This window comes from Mobula birostris, chromosome 29 (assembly GCF_030028105.1).
Source record: "Mobula birostris isolate sMobBir1 chromosome 29, sMobBir1.hap1, whole genome shotgun sequence".
Classification (NCBI taxonomy): Eukaryota; Metazoa; Chordata; class Chondrichthyes; order Myliobatiformes; family Myliobatidae; genus Mobula; species Mobula birostris.
Genome location: NC_092398.1, coordinates 3,237,651 through 3,261,838, shown reverse-complemented (window position 1 = coordinate 3,261,838; position 24,188 = coordinate 3,237,651). Strand labels below are relative to the sequence as shown.

The window sequence follows — 24,188 nt, the reverse complement described above, 5'->3', positions numbered from 1 at the left end:
TTTAGGTCCTAGTGATCTTAAAAGCCATTTTGTGAATACAGATTTGGATAAGGTAGGTAAGGATAGCACAGCTGGGTCTGTCCGTAAGGCAGCACCTGTCAAACAGCCAATGTTATGATAATAACAGAAAGAATTACAGATGCCCAGAAGCAATGTAGAGACTGTAACCCAATCGAGACGTTCAGAAAATGTCAAAAACTAGGGCAGTGAAGGTCTATGAACAATATCTGAATCTGAAGATTGGGTTACAGCTCTTAGCTCTCGCCAGCTGTGGGGGTGGTGTGGGTGGGGATCTGAATGATATTTAAGATTAAAACTTACCATCGTGCTAATAGCTCAGTCACAGATTCTGGGGGGTCCGACATGATAGTGTAGTGTTTAGCAAAGTGCTGTAGCACAGTAGCAGTTCAATTCCTGCCACTGTCGAAAAGGAGACTATATGCTCTTCCTGTGACCGTGTGGGTTTCCTCCAGGTGTTCCAGTTTCCTCCCATATTCCAGAGATGTATGGGTTCGGGTTATTGAGTTGGTGGTATGCTATGTTGGTGAGGGAAGCGTGGCGACACTTGTGGGCACACCCCCAGCACATCACAAATATTCACACAAATGATGCATTTCACTGTAGTTTCAATGTACAGGTGACAAATAAAGCTAATTTTTATCTTTACAACAATGCGCTGGATTCTGTGCAAATTAAACAGATTACTGACTGTTTATAATAACACAGATTACCACTGATCAAATTGGAGAACGATCTGAATTAGTTTTAAACATTGCACAGTTGAAAAATAAAATCAGAGTTTTGGACGGATGTGTAAGCCATGAAAGGAGAAAATATGCTGGCTAACTCTTGACTGCAACTCTTTGAAAGCAGACAGGGTAGAAGCAAAGGAGAAGCATCAAGCAACAATATAAATAATGGGAAGGATCAATGTTAAAGATAAATTCAAAGGAAATAGTTCCGGGAAGGTAAGGGAGATGCCAGCAACCCTTATCACCATACAGTCAGACAAAAACAAAGTAAGTTTTGTTATCAAAGTACATTCATGTCACCATGCCCAACCCTGAGATTCATTTTCTTGCAGACATATTCAATAAATCCATAGAACAATAACCATAATAAAGTCAATGAAAGACCACCCAACATGGCATTCAACCAGAGCAAAAAGAAATAAATAATAATAAATAAATAAGCAACAAATATTGAGAACATCAGATGAAGAATCCTTGAAAATGAGTCCATTTGGAGGTGGGAACGTTTGAATGATGGGGCAAGTGAAGTTGAGTGAAATTATTCCCTCTAGTTCAACAGGCTGATGGTTGAGGGGTAACAACTGTTCTTGAATAGTTGGTGCTGCGAGACGTGAGGGCCTTGTCCCTTCTTCCTGATGGCAGCAGTGAGAAGAGAGCATGGTCTGGGTGGTAGGGATCCTCCCTGTTGATGGATGGTGCTTTCCTGCAACAACACTCCATGTACATGTGCTCAGTGGAGGAACTGATGGACAGAGTTGTATGGAAACACCAATGCCCCACGAATGGAAAAGACAGGAGAGGCCCTCCGCACCACTGAGCACAGCAATAATGAGCATTGCTGAAAGAAAACAGTGCCCTAGAGCCCTTGAATGGAAACTCCTGCAAAAGATATTGATGGCATTTACAGAGCACTGCCACAAAGCAGCATCCACCATCAAGGACTCCCAACATCCAAGCCTTGGCCCCTTCTCACTACTACCATCAGGCAGGAGGGACAGGAGCCCTGGGTCCCACACCATTAGGTTCAGGAAGAGTTATTACCTTAAACCATCAGGCTCCTGAACTGGCATGGATACTGTCACTCACCTCAACTCTGAACTGATTCCACAACTTACAGACTCACTTTCAAGGAATCTACATCTCATCTTCTCAGTTTTATTTATTTATCTATTATTATTTGTTTTTTGTATTTGCACACCTAGTCTTTTTTTTGCACATTGTTGTTTGTCAGATTAAATGTGCAGTTTTTCATTGATTCTATTATATTTTGTTCTACTGTGAATGCCGACAAGAGGATTAATCCCAGGTTAGAACATGGTGACAAAAACATACTTTAATAGTGAATTTACAGTACTTTGAACTTTGAATGATTGTGTATTATTTATTTTTGATTTGCGCAATTTGTCTTTTTTGTACTTTGTTGTTTGTCAGTCTGTGTATATGTATGGTCATTCATAAATTCTGATGTATTTCTTCATTTTCCTGTAAATGCCTGCAAGAAAGTGAATCTCAAGGTGGTACATGATGATATATGTGTACTTAGATAATAAATTCACTTTGACTTTGATATCGTCTGGGAATGGACCCTATTGAACCCAGTCAAAATTCTCTCAGCTTCAATATGATATTTGCTAATTTTTCTCATTCAATGTATAGTCATCTCTCTGACACAGTGATATCAAGAAAACAACCTCTCCCTGAAAGTCGCAAAAACAAAGGAACTGGTTGTGGATTACAGGAGGAATGGAGACGGGCTAACCCCTGATTGACATCAATGGATCTGGGGATGAGAGGGTAAACAGCTTTAAATTCCTCTGCATACACATTGCCAAGGATCTCACATGGTCTGTACACACCAGCTGTATGGTGAAAAAGGCACAACAGCGCCTCTCTCACCTCAGACGGTTGAGGAAGTTTGGTATGGACCCCCTACAAACTTTCTACAGGGGCACAATTGAGAGCATCCTGACTGGCTGCATCACTGCCTGGTATGCGAACTGTACCTCCCTTAATCGCAGGACACTGCAGAGAGTGGTGTGGACAGCCCAGCACATCTGTAGTTGTGAACTTCCCATGATTCAGGACATTTATAAAGACAAGTGTGAAAAAAGGGCCCGAGGATCATTGGGGACCCAAGCCATCCCAACCACAATCTATTCCAGCTGCTATCATCCAGGAAATGGTACTGCAGCATAAAAGCAAGGACCAACAGGCTCCAGGACAGCTTCTTCCACCAGGCCATCAGACTGGTTAACTCATGCTGATTTGAGTATATTTCTATGTTATATTGACTGTTCTATTTATTATGAATTATTATAAATTACTATGATGCACATTGCATATTTAGATGGAGACATAACGTAGAGAATTTTACTCAAGCATGTGAAGAATGTAAGAAATAAATTCAATTCAATTTAATTCAATGAATATAGCCCCAAATCTGGTCAATCATTCCCTATAAAACAACGACTTCATGCCAGAAGATTAATCCCGTGGAGTTCCTGTGACAGATCCTCAACGCACGTTCATCCATTCTTACGTGAGATCACCAAAATGGTGACCTGCAGGTAAGGTCTCACCAACACTGTGTGTCGCTGTAGCAAGATTGCTTGCTGTTTGCAATGAAGACCTACATTCCATCTGCCTTCTAAATATGTAGCTACATTCTGCCCTTGCATTCCATTTGTAGAGAAACGTAAATCACTCCAATAGCCAGTGTTCTGTGGCTCTCCCCTCTTCATTCAAAACAAACAAAATCTCTGCCTTTCTATTTTCCAGATCAGTGATGACCATTTCCCTAAACTATATCCTTTTTCTAACTCTCAGTGTATGGCCCAACAGAAAATACACGTGTAGAACCTTCCAAGGACTTCACACAAAGGGCACTTCTGCTGGTACAATGTTCCAAAAAAGTGGTTTTGATCAACTCTCCAAGTCCACATATCTCCTGCATAACAAAAGGGGAACCTGAGCTACTAGAGCAGAGGTCTCCAGCCTGTTTATTCCATGGACCCCTACTATTAATTGAGGGGTCCATGGGCCCCAGGTTGGGACCCCTATACTAATGTCAGCATCAGGAGGTTGCTGGGTTTGTTTGTTCATTATGTGCCATGTCTTATGACATGGGTAATCATGGTCTGTGACCATGATTGTTCTTGGCAAATTCTTCTGTGGAAGTGGTTTGCCATTGCCTTCTTCTGGGTGGTGTCTTTGCAAGATGGGTGACCCCAGCTCTTCAGACTCTGTCTGTATGGCGTCAGTGGTCACATAACCAGGACTTGTGATATGCACTAGCTGCTCATATGACCATCCATCACCTACTCCTGTGGTCTCATGTGACCCTGATTGGGGGCTAAGTAGGTGCTACACCTTACCCAAGGGTGACTTACAGGCTAGTGGAGGGAAGGAGCACCTTACACCTTGTTAGTAGAGATGTATTTCCACCCCGCCACCTAAGATAAAGAATAAAAGGCATCCCCGGAAAATAACACAGTGGAGGAACTGATGGACAGAGTTGTATGGAAACACCAATGCCCCACGAATGGAAAAGACAGGAGAGGCCCTCCGCACCATTGAGCACAGCAATAATGAGCATTGCTGAAAGAAAACAGTGCCCTAGAGCCCTTGAATGGAAACTCCTGCAAAAGATATTGATGGCATTTACAGAGCACTGCCACAAAGCAGCATCCACCATCAAGGACTCCCAACATCCAAGCCTTGGCCCCTTCTCACTACTACCATCAGGCAGGAGGGACAGGAGCCCTGGGTCCCACACCATTAGGTTCAGGAAGAGTTATTACCTTAAACCATCAGGCTCCTGAACTGGCATGGATACTGTCACTCACCTCAACTCTGAACTGATTCCACAACTTACAGACTCACTTTCAAGGAATCTACATCTCATCTTCTCAGTTTTATTTATTTATCTATTATTATTTGTTTTTTGTATTTGCACACCTAGTCTTTTTTTTGCACATTGTTGTTTGTCAGATTAAATGTGCAGTTTTTCATTGATTCTATTATATTTTGTTCTACTGTGAATGCTGACAAGAGGATTAATCCCAGGTTAGAACATGGTGACAAAAACATACTTTAATAGTGAATTTACAGTACTTTGAACTTTGAATGATTGTGTATTATTTATTTTTGATTTGCGCAATTTGTCTTTTTTGTACTTTGTTGTTTGTCAGTCTGTGTATATGTATGGTCATTCATAAATTCTGATGTATTTCTTCATTTTCCTGTAAATGCCTGCAAGAAAGTGAATCTCAAGGTGGTACATGATGATATATGTGTACTTAGATAATAAATTCACTTTGACTTTGATATCGTCTGGGAATGGACCCTATTGAACCCAGTCAAAATTCTCTCAGCTTCAATATGATATTTGCTAATTTTTCTCATTCAATGTATAGTCATCTCTCTGACACAGTGATATCAAGAAAACAACCTCTCCCTGAAAGTCGCAAAAACAAAGGAACTGGTTGTGGATTACAGGAGGAATGGAGACGGGCTAACCCCTGATTGACATCAATGGATCTGGGGATGAGAGGGTAAACAGCTTTAAATTCCTCTGCATACACATTGCCAAGGATCTCACATGGTCTGTACACACCAGCTGTATGGTGAAAAAGGCACAACAGCGCCTCTCTCACCTCAGACGGTTGAGGAAGTTTGGTATGGACCCCCTACAAACTTTCTACAGGGGCACAATTGAGAGCATCCTGACTGGCTGCATCACTGCCTGGTATGCGAACTGTACCTCCCTTAATCGCAGGACACTGCAGAGAGTGGTGTGGACAGCCCAGCGCATCTGTAGTTGTGAACTTCCCATGATTCAGGACATTTATAAAGACAAGTGTGAAAAAAGGGCCCGAGGATCATTGGGGACCCAAGCCATCCCAACCACAATCTATTCCAGCTGCTATCATCCAGGAAATGGTACTGCAGCATAAAAGCAAGGACCAACAGGCTCCAGGACAGCTTCTTCCACCAGGCCATCAGACTGGTTAACTCATGCTGATTTGAGTATATTTCTATGTTATATTGACTGTTCTATTTATTATGAATTATTATAAATTACTATGATGCACATTGCATATTTAGATGGAGACATAACGTAGAGAATTTTACTCAAGCATGTGAAGAATGTAAGAAATAAATTCAATTCAATTTAATTCAATGAATATAGCCCCAAATCTGGTCAATCATTCCCTATAAAACAACGACTTCATGCCAGAAGATTAATCCCGTGGAGTTCCTGTGACAGATCCTCAACGCACGTTCATCCATTCTTACGTGAGATCACCAAAATGGTGACCTGCAGGTAAGGTCTCACCAACACTGTGTGTCGCTGTAGCAAGATTGCTTGCTGTTTGCAATGAAGACCTACATTCCATCTGCCTTCTAAATATGTAGCTACATTCTGCCCTTGCATTCCATTTGTAGAGAAACGTAAATCACTCCAATAGCCAGTGTTCTGTGGCTCTCCCCTCTTCATTCAAAACAAACAAAATCTCTGCCTTTCTATTTTCCAGATCAGTGATGACCATTTCCCTAAACTATATCCTTTTTCTAACTCTCAGTGTATGGCCCAACAGAAAATACACGTGTAGAACCTTCCAAGGACTTCACACAAAGGGCACTTCTGCTGGTACAATGTTCCAAAAAAGTGGTTTTGATCAACTCTCCAAGTCCACATATCTCCTGCATAACAAAAGGGGAACCTGAGCTACTAGAGCAGAGGTCTCCAGCCTGTTTATTCCATGGACCCCTACTATTAATTGAGGGGTCCATGGGCCCCAGGTTGGGACCCCTATACTAATGTCAGCATCAGGAGGTTGCTGGGTTTGTTTGTTCATTATGTGCCATGTCTTATGACATGGGTAATCATGGTCTGTGACCATGATTGTTCTTGGCAAATTCTTCTGTGGAAGTGGTTTGCCATTGCCTTCTTCTGGGTGGTGTCTTTGCAAGATGGGTGACCCCAGCTCTTCAGACTCTGTCTGTATGGCGTCAGTGGTCACATAACCAGGACTTGTGATATGCACTAGCTGCTCATATGACCATCCATCACCTACTCCTGTGGTCTCATGTGACCCTGATTGGGGGCTAAGTAGGTGCTACACCTTACCCAAGGGTGACTTACAGGCTAGTGGAGGGAAGGAGCACCTTACACCTTGTTAGTAGAGATGTATTTCCACCCCGCCACCTAAGATAAAGAATAAAAGGCATCCCCGGAAAATAACACATCTCTTCACTTGGGAGTACTGCGTTCAGTTCTGGTCACCTCATTATAGGGAAGATGAGGAAGCTTTAGAATGGGTGCGGAGAAGATTTATTAGGATGCTGCCTGAATTAAAAAGCATGTTTTATGAGGAATGATTGAATGAGCTACAGCTTTTCTCTTTGGAGTGAAAAAGGATTGAATGGATATCCAGAGACATTTTTCCAGGGAAGAAATGGTTAATATGGGAGGGCAATATTTTGTAATTAACTTAGATCACTTTGTGGAGATCTGTTTTCACTTTGACACAGAAATGTCTTTTTCTGTTGATCAGTGTCAAGAAAGCCTTGTTGTAAGACAATGAAACATTAACACTTTCAAAGGGGGTGAATACTTTTTATAGGCACTGAACATTGGGGACATTTAAGGGACTCTTAGATAGGAACATGGATGATAGAAAAATGTAGGGCTATGTCGGAAGGAAGAGTAAAGATTGATCATGGAATGGGTTGGTACAACATGGTGGGCCGAAGGGCCTACTGTACTGTACCATTCTAAGTTCTCAATAAACACGGAACATGTTTCTACCAGTTCTGAATGTCAGAATCAGGATCAGGTTTATGATCTGTTGTTTGTCGTGAAATCTGTTGCTCTGCGGCAGCAGTGTAGTGCAAGACATACGAATGGTAAATGTATAAAAATTATACACAAGCAGTGTAAAAAGTGAGCAGTATAATGAGGTGGAGTCCGGGGAATGTTCCACTTCAGCAGATTTTGCTATTGCTGTGAAACTTTGGTTCAGTTAATTGAAAGAGTTGAGGTTCACACTAACACCTTGATGACTCGACACTGAGTCACAGAATGACTGGACATGAGAACCACAGAGAGCGGGCAGAGACTTCCTTTAACAAGTAGCTTGTTTACTGAAGCACTCAGTACAAGGTTCTTCATATTCTCTTGGCTCAGCTACAAGCCCAGTGGGTGGTGTGCAGGAAGCTGGGAGCAGGGAGCGCCACCTCAGATACTGGCACTGATTTCCTGCTCCAAGAGGCATTTACCATCCAAGTCCTGCTGGGCAGTCATGCTGAGCTCTCAACCATCCTGTTCAGACCAGAGAGACAGTTATAACCTTGCAGCAGCTACCTATGGATCTAGGCCTATACTTGCTGGAGTTCAGAAGAATGAGGGGGGAATCTCACGTATCCTACAAAGTAAAATCTTGTTACATAGGGGACAGCAGAGTTTTGCTTCCAGATGAGCTCAATGCCTTCTACACTTAATTTGACCACCAGAACAGGGAAAAATCATCTCACACCACAATGTCTCCCGATGATACTTTGGTCTCAGTATCTGCAGATGATGTGTGGGCTGACTTCAAGAGGGTGAATCCAGGGAAAGCATCCGGGTCCTGATGGAGTACCTGGCCGAGTACTGAAGACCTGTGCTGACCAACTGGCTGGCATATTCATGGATATCTTTAACCTCTCACTTCAGTTATATGTGGCACCCACCTGCTTCAAGCAGGCTTCAGTCGTACCAGTGCCCAAGAAGAGTGTGGTAACCTGCCTCAATGACTATCGCTCAGTGGCCCTTCCATCCACAGTGATGAAGTGTTTTGTGAGGCTAGTGTTGAAGCATATCAGCTCCTGTCTAAATGGTGACTTGGATCTGCTCCAATTTGCCTACAGTAGATGCCATCTCATTGGCTCTTTACACAACCTGGAACACCTGGACAGCAAAGATGCATACATCAGGATGCTCCTTATCGATTACAGCTCAGCATTTAATACCATCATCCCCTCAAAACTAATCAGTAAACTCCAAAACCTGGGACTCAATACCCCCTTGTGCAATTGAATCTTGGATTTCCTCACTTGTAGAATGGATTTGCAAAACATCTCCTCCACAATCTCAATCAACACAGGTGCACCAGAGGGATGTGTACTTAGCCCCTTGGTCAACTCGCTTTACACCTATGACTGTGTGGCTGAGTACAGTTCCAACACCATATATAAATTTGCTGATGACACCACTGTTCTGGGCTGTGCATAATGGGTAAACCCTCCATCACCCACCTCCCCCTTACCCGGTCTCACCTATCAACTGCCATCCTATACTCTTCCCTTCACTCCACTTTCTTATTCTGGCTTCTGTCCCCTTTCCATACCAGTCCAGATAAAAGCACAAAACATTGACTGTATATTCCCCTCCGTGGTCACAGGGAGAATATACAAACTCCTTACCAACAGCAGTAGTTGTTTCTCGATTTCTGGTGCTGTAAAGCGTTTCACTAACTGTACCACCAACTAGAAGGGATCTGAGGAAGAATTCTTTTCTAACAAGGGTGGGTAGGAATCTGGAACACAATGTCTGAGCAACGGGTAGAGGCAACGTTACCCACAACAGTGCAGTATCTGGCCAGGCACCCGAACTGCAAAAGCAAAGAAGGCTATGGATGAAGTGTTGGTAAGGGTGACTGGCGCAGATATGCAGCTGATGGTGAGCATGGATATGATGGGCTGACGGGCTTGTTTTCTATGCTGAACAACTCAATGAACTTCAATTCTGTGAAGCGACTTCAGCTCAACACAGCAAGACGCTGAGTCGGCAGTTAAAGTTTCAGTGCTCATAGAAGAAAGAATTACTCAGGAGATCATTAATAAGCTTTGAAGAGACTTCCTCCTCAGTATTCCCTGAAGGCAATGACTAATGACACAACTGAAACTTGTGCAAAGGCATTCACGTACCTCTCGTCAGCTGCAGGCTTTTGTTAAAGCACCATCAGCAAAATGTTAGGCAGGAGGAAGTGTCACCTATGACCCCCTCCCTCCTCTGGGAAAATCATTGGGAAGGACTTGGAAAAGTTTCCCCCTTCCCATTTCCATTCCAGGTTTGGTGAAGAGTTGCAGCACTCTACCCCCACAGTCCTCTGCTGATCAAAGTTTCTTGTGTTTAGTTAACGAGATGTTGGAGAAATGTAAATTTCACATCAACGGGCAGCAGCATCAGTTCATGTCAGATTCAGGGTCACTTATTTATTACATGGGAGGAGATAGAAAACATGGCTCCAGAGGGTTTTGTAGAACCAGGTGACTTCTTCCAGCTTGTCCGTGAAACAGCTTCTTCTTCTTTTCTCAGGTCTCTCTTTACTTTTCAAGGTGGCAGAGCTCCTGTTGGAGTCCGTGATCTACGGCTGCAGCTCAAACAATGGTTCTCCACGGGCAGTGGGTTCTCATTCACGGACTCGCCATGAGGCCTGGCTTTTCGATACCTCCAGGTGTGGCATTGGGGCATAGCCCGGGTTCCTCACCGGTGTTGCCAACTGCAGCATCACAGGAGACTGAAACATTGAGACAGCAGGCGGTGTTTGCTGCTGGTCAGAAGGCCCCTGTACTCGAGTGATCTCTCTCTCTCTCTCTCGGTGGTGAGTGAGAGTCTGCTGGTCCTCAAGCCGTGAGACTTGGATAAGCAATGCAGCAGATTATAACACTGAACCAGTGAACTGCTGGTCTCCTGCCCTCATTTGTTGCAGAAGTGATATTTCTCTCCCTGTTGCTAGTGAGCGAAAGCCTGTCCGAGCTGTTGAAGTGTTGGAATGGACAGTAGTTTTTTGATGGACTCTAGATCATGGTCTCTTCAGGGGGTTTGCTATTGCTTGTAGGGCGGTGTGGTAGGGGGTCGGTGCTTTGCTGGAGCAAGTGGGTGGAGGGGGAGGTTGATGCTTATACGTGGGAGAGGGAGGGAGGCTTTGGGGTTCTGATGTTTATATCATTCATTCTTTAGGATTTTTGCTGTTTCATGGATGTCTGTGTAGTTTATATATTCTTTGATATTAAACTGAACCACTGATACATGTATATTGAAATCCAATATACAGTGAAATGCGTTGTTTGCGTCCTTCAGCCCACAATGTTGTTCCAAACCAGCTAAAAAGTAAATTAAAAAAAAACAAAAACTTATCCCTCCTTACTACACAATATCCATATCCCTCCATCTTCCTCACATTCATGTGCCTATGCAAACATATCTTAAGAGCTTCTAATGGATTTGCCTCTATTACCAGACCAGGCATCTACCACTCTCTGAGTAAAAACTTACTCCACATATCCCCTTTGAACTTTCCCCCTCTCACCTTCAATGCAAGCCCCCTGGTATTAGACATTTTCACTCTGGGAAAGAGAAACTCCATGCCTACTCTATCTATGCCTCCCATAATCTGATAAAGCTCTATCAGATCTCCCCTCACACTCTGCTGCTCCAGAGAAAACTGTCGAGCCTCTGACGATAGCATATTCCCTTTAAACCAGGCAGCATCTTGGTAAACGCACCCTCTCCGAAGGCTCAACAGAATCTGAACCAAAATCAGGTTTAATATCACTAGCATATGCTGTGAAATGTGTTAACTTTGCAGCAGCAGTATAATGCAATACATAATAATGAGAAAAAAGCTGAATTACAGTAAGTATATACTGTATATGTATATTAAATACATTAAATAAGAGGTGCAAAAACAGAAAATAAAGAAAAGTAGCGAGGTGGTGCTCATGGGTTCAATGTCCATTCAGAAATCAGACAGCGGAGGGGAAGCAGCTGTTCCTGAATCGTTGAGTGTGTGCCTTCAGGCTTCTGTACCTCCTCCCTGATGGTAGCAATGAGAAGAGGGTATGTCCTGGGTGATGGGGTCCTTAATGATGGACGCCACTTTTCTAAGGCACCAGTCCTTAAAGATCTCTTGGATACTATGGAGGTTAGTGGCCTGATGGAGCTGACTAAGTTTACAACTCTGCAGCTTATCTTGATCCAGCGTAGTGGCACCCCACCCTCCTCCATACCAGACAGTGATGCAGTCAGTCAGAATGCTCTCCTCAGTACATCTATAGAAGTTTTTGACTGTTTTAGGTGACAAACCAAATATCCTCAAACTCCTGACATCTATATGCTGAGCTACAGTCAATATACAACATCCTGACATAGGTATTTGTATCGTCCAGGTGATTCAAGGCCGCATGGAGAACCATTGAAATCGTGTCTGCCATAGGCTATTGTGCGATAGGCAAATTGCAGTGGTCTAGGTTCTTGTTGAGGTAGGAGTTGATTCTAGCCATGACCAACCTCTCATCCTTCCTATAGAAGTTCCTGTAACCAAGACAATCTATATTAGGCAAAACACACAAATGCTGGAGGAACTCAACAGGTCAGGCAGTACTTATGGAAATCAATAAACAGCCAACGGTTCAGGCTGAGACCCTTCATCAGGACTGGAAAAAAAAGATAAGCTGTTAGAGCAAAAAGGTGAGGAGAGGGGAGGAAGAAGCACAAGGTCGCAGGTGATAGGTGAAAAACTGGGAGATGGGGAGGGGGTGAAGTAAAGAGCTGGGAAATTGGTGGATGAGATATGGGGCTGGAGGATGGAGAATCTGATAGGAGAGGACAGAAGACCATGGAAGAAAGGGAAGGAGGAAGAACACCAGAGGGAGGTGATGGGCAGCTAAGGAGAAAGGAGAGAGAGGAAGACAGGAATAGGGAATGGAGAAGGAGAAGGGGAGGCAATTACCAGAAGTTCGAGAAATCGATGTTCATGTCATCAGGTTGGAGGCTACCCAGATGGCATATAAGGTGTTGCTCCTCCACCCTGAGCGAGGCCATACACTGACATGTCAGAATGAGAAGTAGAATTGAAATGGGTGGCTTAAGTCCGGCAGAGCCACATTTCTTTTGTAAATTACTCTATAGTGAGCGTGGAGTGACTGAGGTGGGTTGTTAGCCAGTGAGATGGACAAATATATCATTCCTCCAAATTAAACCATGTACATCCAACTGCGCTTTGTTTAAATAGGGAGTGGGTGAACACATTCATAACAGATTAACCCCCTTGAATTAATTGGAAATGATTGGTTATTGTAACTTGAACAGCACAGCTTTTTCTGATAATATTTTACTTGTAATCATTCTGTTCCATTGTAAGGAAACTGCGCTGAGTGTAAAACTTAGCTGACATCTGTATTCTATTAAAACTTCAGCTGTAAGCGGACTGACGCAACCCCTCGTCCCCTCGGTGCGGACCACAACAAAACACCGCCTGACACGAGGGGAGACCTGATAGAGGTTTACAAGAACATGAGAGACACAGACAGAGTGGACAGAGAGTATCTGTTTCCCAGGGTTGAAGTGTCTATTACCAAAGGACATGCATTGAAAGTGAGAGAGGGTAAGTTCAAAGGGGATGTGAGGGGTAAGTTTTTTACTCAGAGAGTGGTAGCTGCCTGGTATGGTAGGAGAAGCAAACACATTAGAGACTTTCAAGAGATGTTTGGATAGGCACATGGATGTAAGGAAGATGGAGGGATATGGGCATTGTGTAAATAGGAGGGCCTACTGTTTAGGTGTTTTTGATTTGCTTTAGCTGGTTCGGCACAGCATTGTGGGCCAAATGGCCTGTTTCTGTGCTGTACTGCTCTATGTCCTATATTCTATTAACATGCATGAATAACTCAGCTCACGAACTGTGCATGCTCTGACACACGCAATCTCTGCCTACGGTTGAGTGCTGCAGAAACACTGTTAATAGACACCGAAAGCAGCACAGGCATCTGGGTTCCTTGTTCTGAGCTCGCGGGAGGTTCGGAGCTGCGTGCTGAAGGACTGCAGCGCACTCAATACCTCCCCCAGAACGAGCTGCTTCCTCCTCCTCCTCTGCTCGTTCGCTCGACTAATCTCCATCCGTAAGGACACACACGGATGTGCTTATGTGTGACAAGGAGTTATGTTGCACTAATCTGTACACACAGGCTGCTTTCAACACATGGTGCTCTGTGCTAGCAAAGATGAGCACAGGGACCCTTCCCTGTTACTTCCAAGAGTTTACAATGTACACCTGAATTAAATAAGGAAAAAGATTTTCTAATAATCCCTGTATAGTATAACTTACCTCAGGAGCCAAATATAAAACCATAATATATAGGAGCAGAATTAGGCCATTTGGCCCATTGAGTCTGCTCTGTCATTTCATCATGTCTGATCCATTTCTCTCTTAGTCCCTATCTCCTGCCTTCTCCCCGTATCCCTTCATGCCCTGACTAATCAAGAATCTATCAACTTCTGCCTTAAATATACCCGATGACTGGGCCTCCACGGCCGCCTGTAGCAATGAATTTCACAGATTCTCCTCTCTCTGGCTAAAGAAACTCCTCCTCATCTCCCTTCTAAATGGACATCCCTCTATTCTGAGGCTGTGCCCCCTGGGCTTAGACTCTCTCACCATAGGAAAAAATCTCTCCACATCAACTCTATCAAGGTGTTTCAATATTCGATAGATTTCAATAAGATCCCCCCTCATTCTTCTGAATTCCAGTGATTAGAGGCCCAGAGCTAACAAACACTCCTCATATGATAAGCCTTTCAATCCCAGAATCATTTTTGTGAACCTACCTTAAATCCTCTCCAAATAAACTGCAAACAAACGTCCAAATAGACATCAAACAAAGGGATTAAAGGGAGAAACAAAGACTTTTATTTCAGGAGCACCTGTCACATCCCTTTCAGGATCTCTTGAAGGCCTTTACACCCAATGAAATAGTTTTGAAGTTGAGTATTCCCAGAAACATAGAAATAGAAACATAGAAAACCTACAGCACAATACAGGCTCTTCAGCCCACAAAGTTGTGCCGAACATGTCTCTACCTTAGAAATTACTAGACTTACCCATAGCCCTCTATTTTTCTAAGCTCCATGTACCTATCCAAAAGTCTCTTAAAAGACCCTATCGTATCCGCCTCCACCACCGTGGCCAGCAGCCCATTCTATGCACTTACCACTCTCTCCGTAAAAAACTTACCCCTGACATCTCCTCTGTACCTACTCCCCAGCACCTTAAACCTGTGTCCTCCTGTGGCAACCATCTCAGCCCTGGGAAAAAGCCTTTGACTATCCACACGATCAACGCAAGTTCCCACAAAGGAAGTTTGGTGATGCTGAGGGAGAGATGAATATTAGATTACTTACTGAAATAGCTTAGCAAGGCACTCGTGGAAGCAGACTGTCAGCTGCACTTTAAGAGGCTTTTAGATAAGCACAGGAATGTGAACGGAATTGAGGGATATCAGAATCAGGTTTATTATCACAGGCATACAGTACTGTACAAAAGTCTTGGGCACCCTAGTTATATATATGTGCCTGAGAGTTTTGCACAGTATCGCACATGATCTAATTTCTAGGCAATTGCCTTGAGAACTGAAACTGTCTGTGAGCACAGTTGTGCATAAAACCTGTGTTCAATTGGTAATCTATTATTGTCACATGCACAGAGATACACAGAGAAACTTTTGTTTGTTCCCCATCCAGACTGATCATTCCAAACAAAAGATAGATAGATACATACATACATACTTTATTGATCCCAAAGGAAATCACAGTGTCACAGAAGCTTTACAAGTGCACAGATAAACAAATATTAGAAGAGAAATAAGAAAGAATTAAAGGTAAGTTCCTTTAAACAGTCTAACAGGGGGGGTCATCACTTCCCTGGCTACAGGTCGACTCATTATAGAGCCTAATGGCTGAGGGTAAGAATGACTTCTAATAGTGCTCTTTGGAACATGTCAAGATATATCAAGTCTATCAAGGTAGTAAAAAGGGGAAAACTCTGTAAAATACAGAGCTACGTGTAGTGCAGGCAGACAATTAAATTCAGGAGCAACTACAAGGGAGATCAGGAGATCAAGATTGCATCTTTATCATATAGGAGGTCCACTCAAGAATTATATAGCAGTGGGGTAGAATTTGTCCTTGAGCCTGGTGGTATGTGTTCTCAAGCTTCTATATCTTCTCCCTGATGGGAGAGGGGAGAAGAGAGAGTGACCAGGGTGGGTGCAGTCTTTGATTACGCTGGCTGCTTTCTCAAGTCGATGGAGGGGAGGCTGGTTAACTGAACCTTTAAGCCACAGTAGTTGTGAGGCCAAGTCATTGAAGACCCATCCCATCCCAGACACTGTCAGTTCAATCTCCTGCCATCTGGTAGGAGATACAGAAACATCTTAGCCAAGACAGTAAGACTGAAAAACAGATTCTTCCTGAGGGCTGTTGTGCAGCTGAATAATGCTACACCCCGGCTTGCCAATGGCCTTTGAGTGTTACAGACTATCAAAGTCACTGTTGCATGTAAGTATGGGATTTTTTTAAATTAAGCCGTACAGCAGGTATTGTAAATATCTGTTTTGCACGGATTGGAGTAGCACCGCAATCTCGTTGTCCTGAGCAATGACAATAAAGTTCTATTCCATTCTAATTATTTCAAATCTCTAACCTCCCTGCTAAGGGAATTACACTGGATTCCAGTTATCACATGCATTATAAATATCTGTTTTTGCATGGACTGAAGCAGTACTACAATCTGCTTGTCTTGAGCAATGACAGTAAAGTGCTATTCTGTTCTAATAAATAAGATACAGCAACAACAAGATACATTGCTCTGTGCAGATTTAATCAAAACATCCACGAGGAATTAACATGACCAATAGCACGTCAAGAGTGAATTCAAGTCCCTCCTTGACTTAATACAATGGGGAATGAAGGGGTTTATAAAGTTGCAATGACTGTGTTTATGTTATGAACAAAAATAGAAATTTCAAACCACACTTATTGTTTGGTAATCAGAAAGCTTCTCGGAATTGGTAACTTATCTATATATTCCTCTTGAATATATGCTGGATATGTCACTTTTCTGCATCACTCCAACGTGGTTTAAACTTGAGCCACAGGAGCAGACTGCAGATGTTAGAATCCAGAGCAAAAATCACGCTGTTGGGGGATCTAACACAATATGTAGGCTTGGAGGACCAGAGGCCATCCTTGTTGCTACTCATCATCATCGTTATGTGCCATCTCGTATGACATCATCATTATGTGCTGTGTTGTATTACCATGATCGTTCTTGGCAAATTTTTCTCCAGAAATGATTTGCCATTGTCTTCTTCTGGGCAGTGTCTTTACAAGACGGGTGGCCCCAGCCATTATCAATACTCTTCAGAGATTGTCTGCCTGGTGTCAGTGGTCGCATAACCAGGACTTGTGATGTGCACCAGCTGCTCCCATGGCATCACGTGACCCTGATCAGGGGAGCTAAGCAAGTGCTACACCTTGCCCAAGGGTGGCCTGCAGGCCAGCGGAGGGAAGGAGCACCTTACACCTCTTTTGGTGCAGACGTACCTCCACGCCACCACCCAAGTTGCTACTAGTTATGTTGACTATAAAAGGTTAACTGTTCAGCAACACACAGTAACTCCTGGAGGAACTCAACAGGTGACAGAGTATCTATGGAGGGGCAAATCATAAACACAAGAGATTCTACTGATGCTGACAATCCTGAGCAACACACACAAAATGCTGCAGGAATTCAGAAGGTCAGGCAGCACCTATAGAGAGGAACGAACAGTTGACGTTTCTGGCCGAGACCCCTGCCTTCCCATCACCTATTTGTTCTGGCTTCTGTCTCCTTTCTTTCCATAAGAGCTTAAGATATAGGAGCAGCATCAGGCCATTCAGCCCATTGAGCCTGTAGTCTGAAGGCGTACTGGTTAGCAGGTTAATTGGTCATTGTAAAATTTTTCTGTGATCATGCTGGAGTTGAATGAATGGGTTGTCGAGCATTGCGGCAGGTTGGGCCAGAAGGCCCTGTTCTGCACTGTAGATTTTAATAAATAAATTAGCAAAGTCCCTTCCGCCCATGATATTGTTCTGACCTTTTAACCTACTCTAAGATCAATCTAATCCTTCCCTCCCACATAACTCTTCATTCTCCTTGCCTATTTAAGCCTCCTGTCATTTCAATATACACTTCAACTAAGAGTGATCTCAGGAGGAGTTATTCACACATTGGACAGATCTCCTTCCCTGAAGCACACTAATTCCAATTCCCTCAGCAACCCAAAATAAACAGCAAATTCCAGACCACAATTTGAGGAGCTTTTCCCCTTTGAGCCGTCTTGATGGGAGTGGAAGAAATACCCAGGGCTCACTGCAGGACCAAGAGTGTACAATGCAATGCTCAGACCCTGTGAGAGCTGAGGTTCTGATTTAAACCATGTGCCTGTTAATGAGAATAATAAACTTTAAAGCCTGTATTATGTTCAGATGGAGCTGATCAAAGCACGAGGTGTTCTGTCCCTATTCTTGCCCTGAACACATTGAAACATTCATCACCACAGTAAAAATTTAAAACTTCTAATCATTCCCCTAGAATACCAACAGAAATAAAGAAAAAAAATCATCTCAAACTGAATAGAATGAGTTCTATTTTTGATATAGAACATTCACTTCATAAAATCATGGTATTACAAACGTCACTGGCAATGGTTTCACAGGGACAGATCCTGCAATGGATAAGACATTATGTAGATCTAAAAAATAACATTCAGAAAATCCGGGTTTAGTTCAGTAAACTTTACAGTTTGCATTTTGCCGAAGGTGAAGCTGAGAAAGATGCTGTAGAATCTGACAGTGGGGTCATTTGGCGCATTAACTTAATTCTATCTCCCAACAGAGCAATTTCATAGAGCACAGGACAGGCACTTCAGCCTACAATATTGTGCTGAACCTTTAATCTTTCCTAAGATCAATCTAACTCTTTCCTCATACATAGCCCTCCATTTCTCTATCTAACAGTTTCTTAAGTGCCCCTAATATACCTCTACCATCACTCCTGGCAAGGAGCTCGATGCACCCGCCACTCTATATGTAAAATTCCCTACCTCTGACATCACCTTCTACTTTCCTCCAATCCCCTTAAAATTATGCCTACTCGTATTAGCCATTCCAGCCCAGGAAAAAGTCTCAGGATGTCCATTCGATTTACGCTTCTTATCATCTCGTCTAACAAGTCTCCTCTCATCCTCCTTCGTTTCAAAGAGAAAAGCCTTAGCTCGCTCAACTTATCATCACAAGACACGCTCTCCAATCCAGGCAGCATCCTGGTAAATCTCCTCTGTACCCTCTCTAAAACTTTCACATCCTTCTTATAATGAGATGACCAGAACTGAACACAATACTCCAAGTGTGATCCCACCATGGTTTTATAGAGCTACAACATTACCTCGTGGCTCTTGAACTTGATCCCCCGACTAATGAATGCCAACGTGTCATGCACCTCCTTAACCACCCGATCAACTTGTGTGGTAACTTTGAGGAACTATGGACATGAACTCCAAGATCTCTTTGTTCCTTCGTACTGCTAAGAACCTTGCAACTAACCCTGTATTCTTTCTTCAAATTCAACTGCCAATGTGAATCACCTCACATTTTTCTCTGGAAATGCTCTCTAATTATTTCCCCCAAAGCTTGCAAGGTCACTCTTGTGTGCCCATCTACTTTCCATTCAAAGGTCCTAAGTGATTGCATTTCCAACATCCCTACATGAGGCCGATCCCAAACCATGACCACATAAGTCCATAAGACATAGGAGCAGAATTAGGCCATTTGGCCCATTGAGTCTGCTTTGCCATTCCATCATGGCTGATGTATTATCCTTCTCAACCCCATTCTCCTGCCTTCTCCTGGTAACATTTGATACCCTGACTAATTAAGAACCTATCAACCTCAGCTTTAAATATATCCAATGAATTGGCCCCCACAACCACCTGTGGCAATGAATTCCACAGATTTACCAACCTTTGGTTAAAGAAACTCCTCCTCATCTCTGTCCTATATGGATGCCCTTCCATTCTGAGGCTGTGCCCTCTGGTCCTGGACTCCCCTACTATAGGACATATCTTCTCCATGTCCATTCTATTGAGATCGTTCAATATTTGATAGATTTCATTGAGATCCTTAGTTAAAAAAAAGACTTATTTCACACTTTCCTTTTACCACTTGCTCCAGATTTTTAATCTGTGGTTTTGGATCCATGAAGCATCCATCTTTGGGAATTACTTCCCTCTACCAACTCAATCTGATCATGTGAATGTTGATCAAATCTCCACTCAGCCTTCTTTGCTCATCTTGCATCATGGTTACTTCTAAAGCCGAATAAATGATTATTCTCTGCCAGAGAATGAGAAGAAACGTGGGAAGCTGACCCTATTTTTCTTGAGGCCGGATCCATTGTTGATAAAATTACATCTGTTGCTGATGGAGTTGAATTCATTGTTGATGAAGCTGCATCCATTGTTGATGAAACTGGATCTGTTGTTAATGAGGCCGGTTCCATTGTTGATGAGGCCAGATCTATTGTTGATGAGGTTGGATCCATCGTGATGAAGCTGGATCCGAGATTGAAAAAGCTGGATCAGTTGTTGACGAAGCTGGATCCATCGTGGTGAAGATGGAACCATCGTGATGAAGCTGGATCTGTTGTTGACGAAGCTGGATCCATCATGGTGAAGCCGGATCTGTTGTTGATGAAGCTGGATCCATCATGGTGAAGCCGGATCTGTTGTTGACGAAACCAGATCCATCGTGATGAAACTGGATATGTTGTTGACGAAGCTGGATCCTTCATGGTGGAGCCGGATCTGTTGTTGACGAAGCTGGATCCATCGTGATGAAACTGGATATGTTGTTGACGAAGCTGGATCCTTCATGGTGAAGCCAGATCTGTTGTTGACGAAACCAGATCCATCGTGATGAAACTGAATATGTTGTTGACGAAGCTGGATCCATCGTGGTGAAACTGGATCTGTTGTTGACGAAGCTGGATCCATCGTGGTGAAACTGGATCTGTTGCTGATGACTAACCAACCTTCTCCACTTAGACCTCAATAGGCAAATTATTTCAAGAATCAGCACGAAGCCACGTAGACTTCCAGGGTTGCAATCATAACTTTGACCTTGGTGCTAGAGAGCCCCCCAGTCTGCCGAAGAGCAGAGTGCTGGTTACTGCCATTAACTACAATATTGTGCATTAAGTGCTTTTAAAAAACCTAAGTACAGCAATTAAATGGATTTTTAAATTATATCGATTGTTACGCTGGCTAAAAGTAGGCAGGAACATCATGCAGCAAACTAAGGCAGGCTTAATTAAAATGCTAATATTAACATTAATGTTGAAAACACAAGAGGTTTTAAATATTTCAATAGCCGACCAGTGTGGATTTCCATATTAGAAAGAGCTAAATAATAACACATGTACCCAAGGATTCAACTGTTGAGATTAAGGATAGGGGACTCAAGATTTCTCCCATCAGAACTGCTGGTATTAATCAGTACTCTACACTCAGTGGCCACTTTAGTAGTTACCACCTGGACCCACTGAGTGCATATTTGTGGGTTTCTGCTGCTGTAGCCCATCCACTTCGAGGTTCTATGTGTTGTGCTTCCAGAGAAGCTCTTCTGCACACCACTGTTGTAAAGTGTGGCTATTTGAGTTACTGTGGCCTTCCTGTCAGCTTGAAACAGTCTGGCCATTCTCCTCTAATCGCCTGTATTAACAAAGCATTTTTGACACAGAACTGGTGCTCACTGGATTTTTTTTTTGTTTCTCGCACAATTTTCTGTGAATTCCAGAGCAGGGGTTCCCAACCTGTAATATGCCATGGAGCCTTACCATTAACCGAGGGGTCAGTGGACCCCAGGTATAGAATCCCTGCTCTAGAGGCCGTTGTGCTTGAAAACCTGAGGGGATCAGCAGTTTCTAAGATACTCAAACCACCCCGTCTGGCACCACCAATCATTCCATGGTCAAAGTCACTTAGATCACATTTCTTCCTCATTCTTATGCTTGGTCCGAACAACAACTGAACCTCATGACCATGTCTACACGCTTTTATGGATTGAGTTGCTGCCACGTTATTGGTTGATTAGATATTTGCATTAATTGGCAGGCCTATAGGTGTACCTAATAAACTGGCCACAGAGTGTATGTAGATTGTAATATTAGAAAATGCTGAATATATTCAGCAGGTCAGGCAGCATCCAAACAGATAGAACTAGAGCTAACATTGCTTTAGAGGATAAGCTAGAAATCAAATGTGGTTTGAGTGGCAGTGAATGGGGGAGGTTTGGAGAGAAGAGGATGTGTGCAATAGGGTGGAGACCAAGGGTGACAGAGAGACTTGTGGTTTCACTTCTAGCTGAATGTTGGGCCTTATTGGAGATGACTTGTCAGATGTAAACAGAAAGAAGTCAACGAGAATAAAGAGTAGAGTAAACAGATAATACCGAAACTATAGGATATGAAACATTGCTGCTACTAGAAATTCAAAATAAAAGGTGGCAAATCTGGCAACATTCAGCAGGTCAGGTAACCTCTGTAGAGGGAGAAAATAGAGTAACATTCTAGACTGATAACTCTTCATCAGAACTAGTCAGTTCTGACATAAACTTAGAAAGGCTGGTTATCAGGAATTGCTGGCTTCAATATTGAAGCTGTGGAAATGTACCTTACTTGTAGCAGCAAAATGGCAAATTTTACCTGCAACAAAATGGAACCTGTATTGTACCAGAGTGCTTTGCTAATAGTGTTTGTGCAACTTTATGCCAATAGACCTTGAGTATATGATAAAACTGCAGAAAGGCAAGTGGATTTGGTTACTGGAATAAAGCCATGTACATTAATTAAGCGGATGAACAGAATGGACCCTATCCTTGGAGTGACGCAGGTAGATAACACTTGTGTATAAAACAGTGACTATGCTGTCTCGTTCTTTTCAAAACTATCACCGACTCTTGTGCAGTACTAGTCTTCCCTTGTTACAAGTAAAGTAAACACGCTTATGATCGATGCACTCTGAGTTAATTGTTGTTTATTATAAGACATAGCAAAAAGGTGCTTGACAAGTCCAAGGACAGCAATGAAGTGTCAATCCTCCAGTTTTGTTAAGCTTTGTTGTCATATTAAATGAGGCCAAAAACTAAGCATTCACAGCAAGGGGAAGGATTCAAGTGACAGGCAGCTTGTAGCTCAGGTCTCTGTTGCAGTCTGAATGGTGATGCTCTACACAGTGGTCACACAACCTGTGTTTGGCTCCGCCAGTGCAGAGGCTCCCTTTCCTTCCTCTGGTTTGAAGAGAGACTAAAACAGATGTGCAGGAACCAGTACCAACATCAACAGAGAACCCTGTTAACCACAGGGCTGGAGAAGGATGAATCTGATAGGAGAGGAAGAAGACAACGGAAAAAAGAGAAGGGGAGTGGAGCACCAGAGGGAGGTGATAGGCAGGCAAGGAGATAAGGTGAGAGAGGGAAAAAGGGATGGGGAATGGTGAAGGAGAGAGGAGCCATTACCGGAAATTGATGTTCATGCCATCAGGTTGGAGGCTACCCAGATGTAATATAAGGTGTTGTTTCTCCAACCTGAATGTGACCTTATCAGAACGAGAATGGTATGTGGAATTAAAATGGGTGGCCACTGGGAGATCTTACTTTTTCCCCTTTCCCTTTCCAATATGTCTATCCATGGCATCCTCCACTGTCAGAATGCCCTCCATTGTAAATCTGTAGAGTTTTTTGAGTGTTTTAGGTGACAAACCAAATCTCCTCAAACCCCTAATGAAATATAACCACTGTCTTGCATTCTTTATAGCTGTCTTGATATACTGGGACCAGGTTAGGTCCTCAGAGATCTTGACACCCAGGAAGTTGAAATTGCTCACTCTCTCTCTACGTCTGATCCCTCAGTGAGGATTGGTTCATGTTTCCTCGTTCTTCCCTTTCTGAAGTCCACAATCAGCTCTTTAGTCTTACTGATGTCGAGTGGAAAGTTGTTGCTGTAACACCACCAGATAGCTGGTCTATCTCGCTCCTGTACGCCCTCTTGTCTTCATTTCCATCTGGGATTCTGCCAACAACGGTTGTATCATCAGCAAATTTATAGGTGGCATTTGAGCAAAACCTAGCCACACATTCATGGGTAAAGAGAGGGTAGAGCAGTGGGCTAAGCAGATATCCCTGAGGTGTGCCAACGTTAACTGGTGGTGAAGAAGAACAGGGTTAGCAGACTCAATGACTATCGCCCAGTTGCACTCCCACCTACTGTGAGGTAGTGCTCTGAGAAATTGGACATGGCTAGAATCAGTTCCTACCTCAGCAACGACCTGCACCAACGGCAATTTGCCTATTGCTGTAATCGTCTACAGCAGATGCATTCTCACTGGCTCTCCATTCGACCCTGAATCACCTGGACAATAGGCTATTGTTTACTGATTACAACTCAGCATTCAACACAATCATACCCTCAATTCTAATCAACAAGCTCCAAACCTGGGCCTTTGTACCTCCCTCTG

At 43.2% G+C, this 24,188-nt stretch overlaps 1 protein-coding gene across 9 annotated transcripts in view; it reads right to left on the bottom strand.

The window, feature by feature from the left end:
• The window catches only part of ahdc1 (AT hook, DNA binding motif, containing 1), a 302,888-nt gene that overhangs the window by 71,880 nt on the left and 206,820 nt on the right, over positions 1–24,188 (bottom strand). The gene's annotated exons all lie outside the window — the stretch shown is intronic.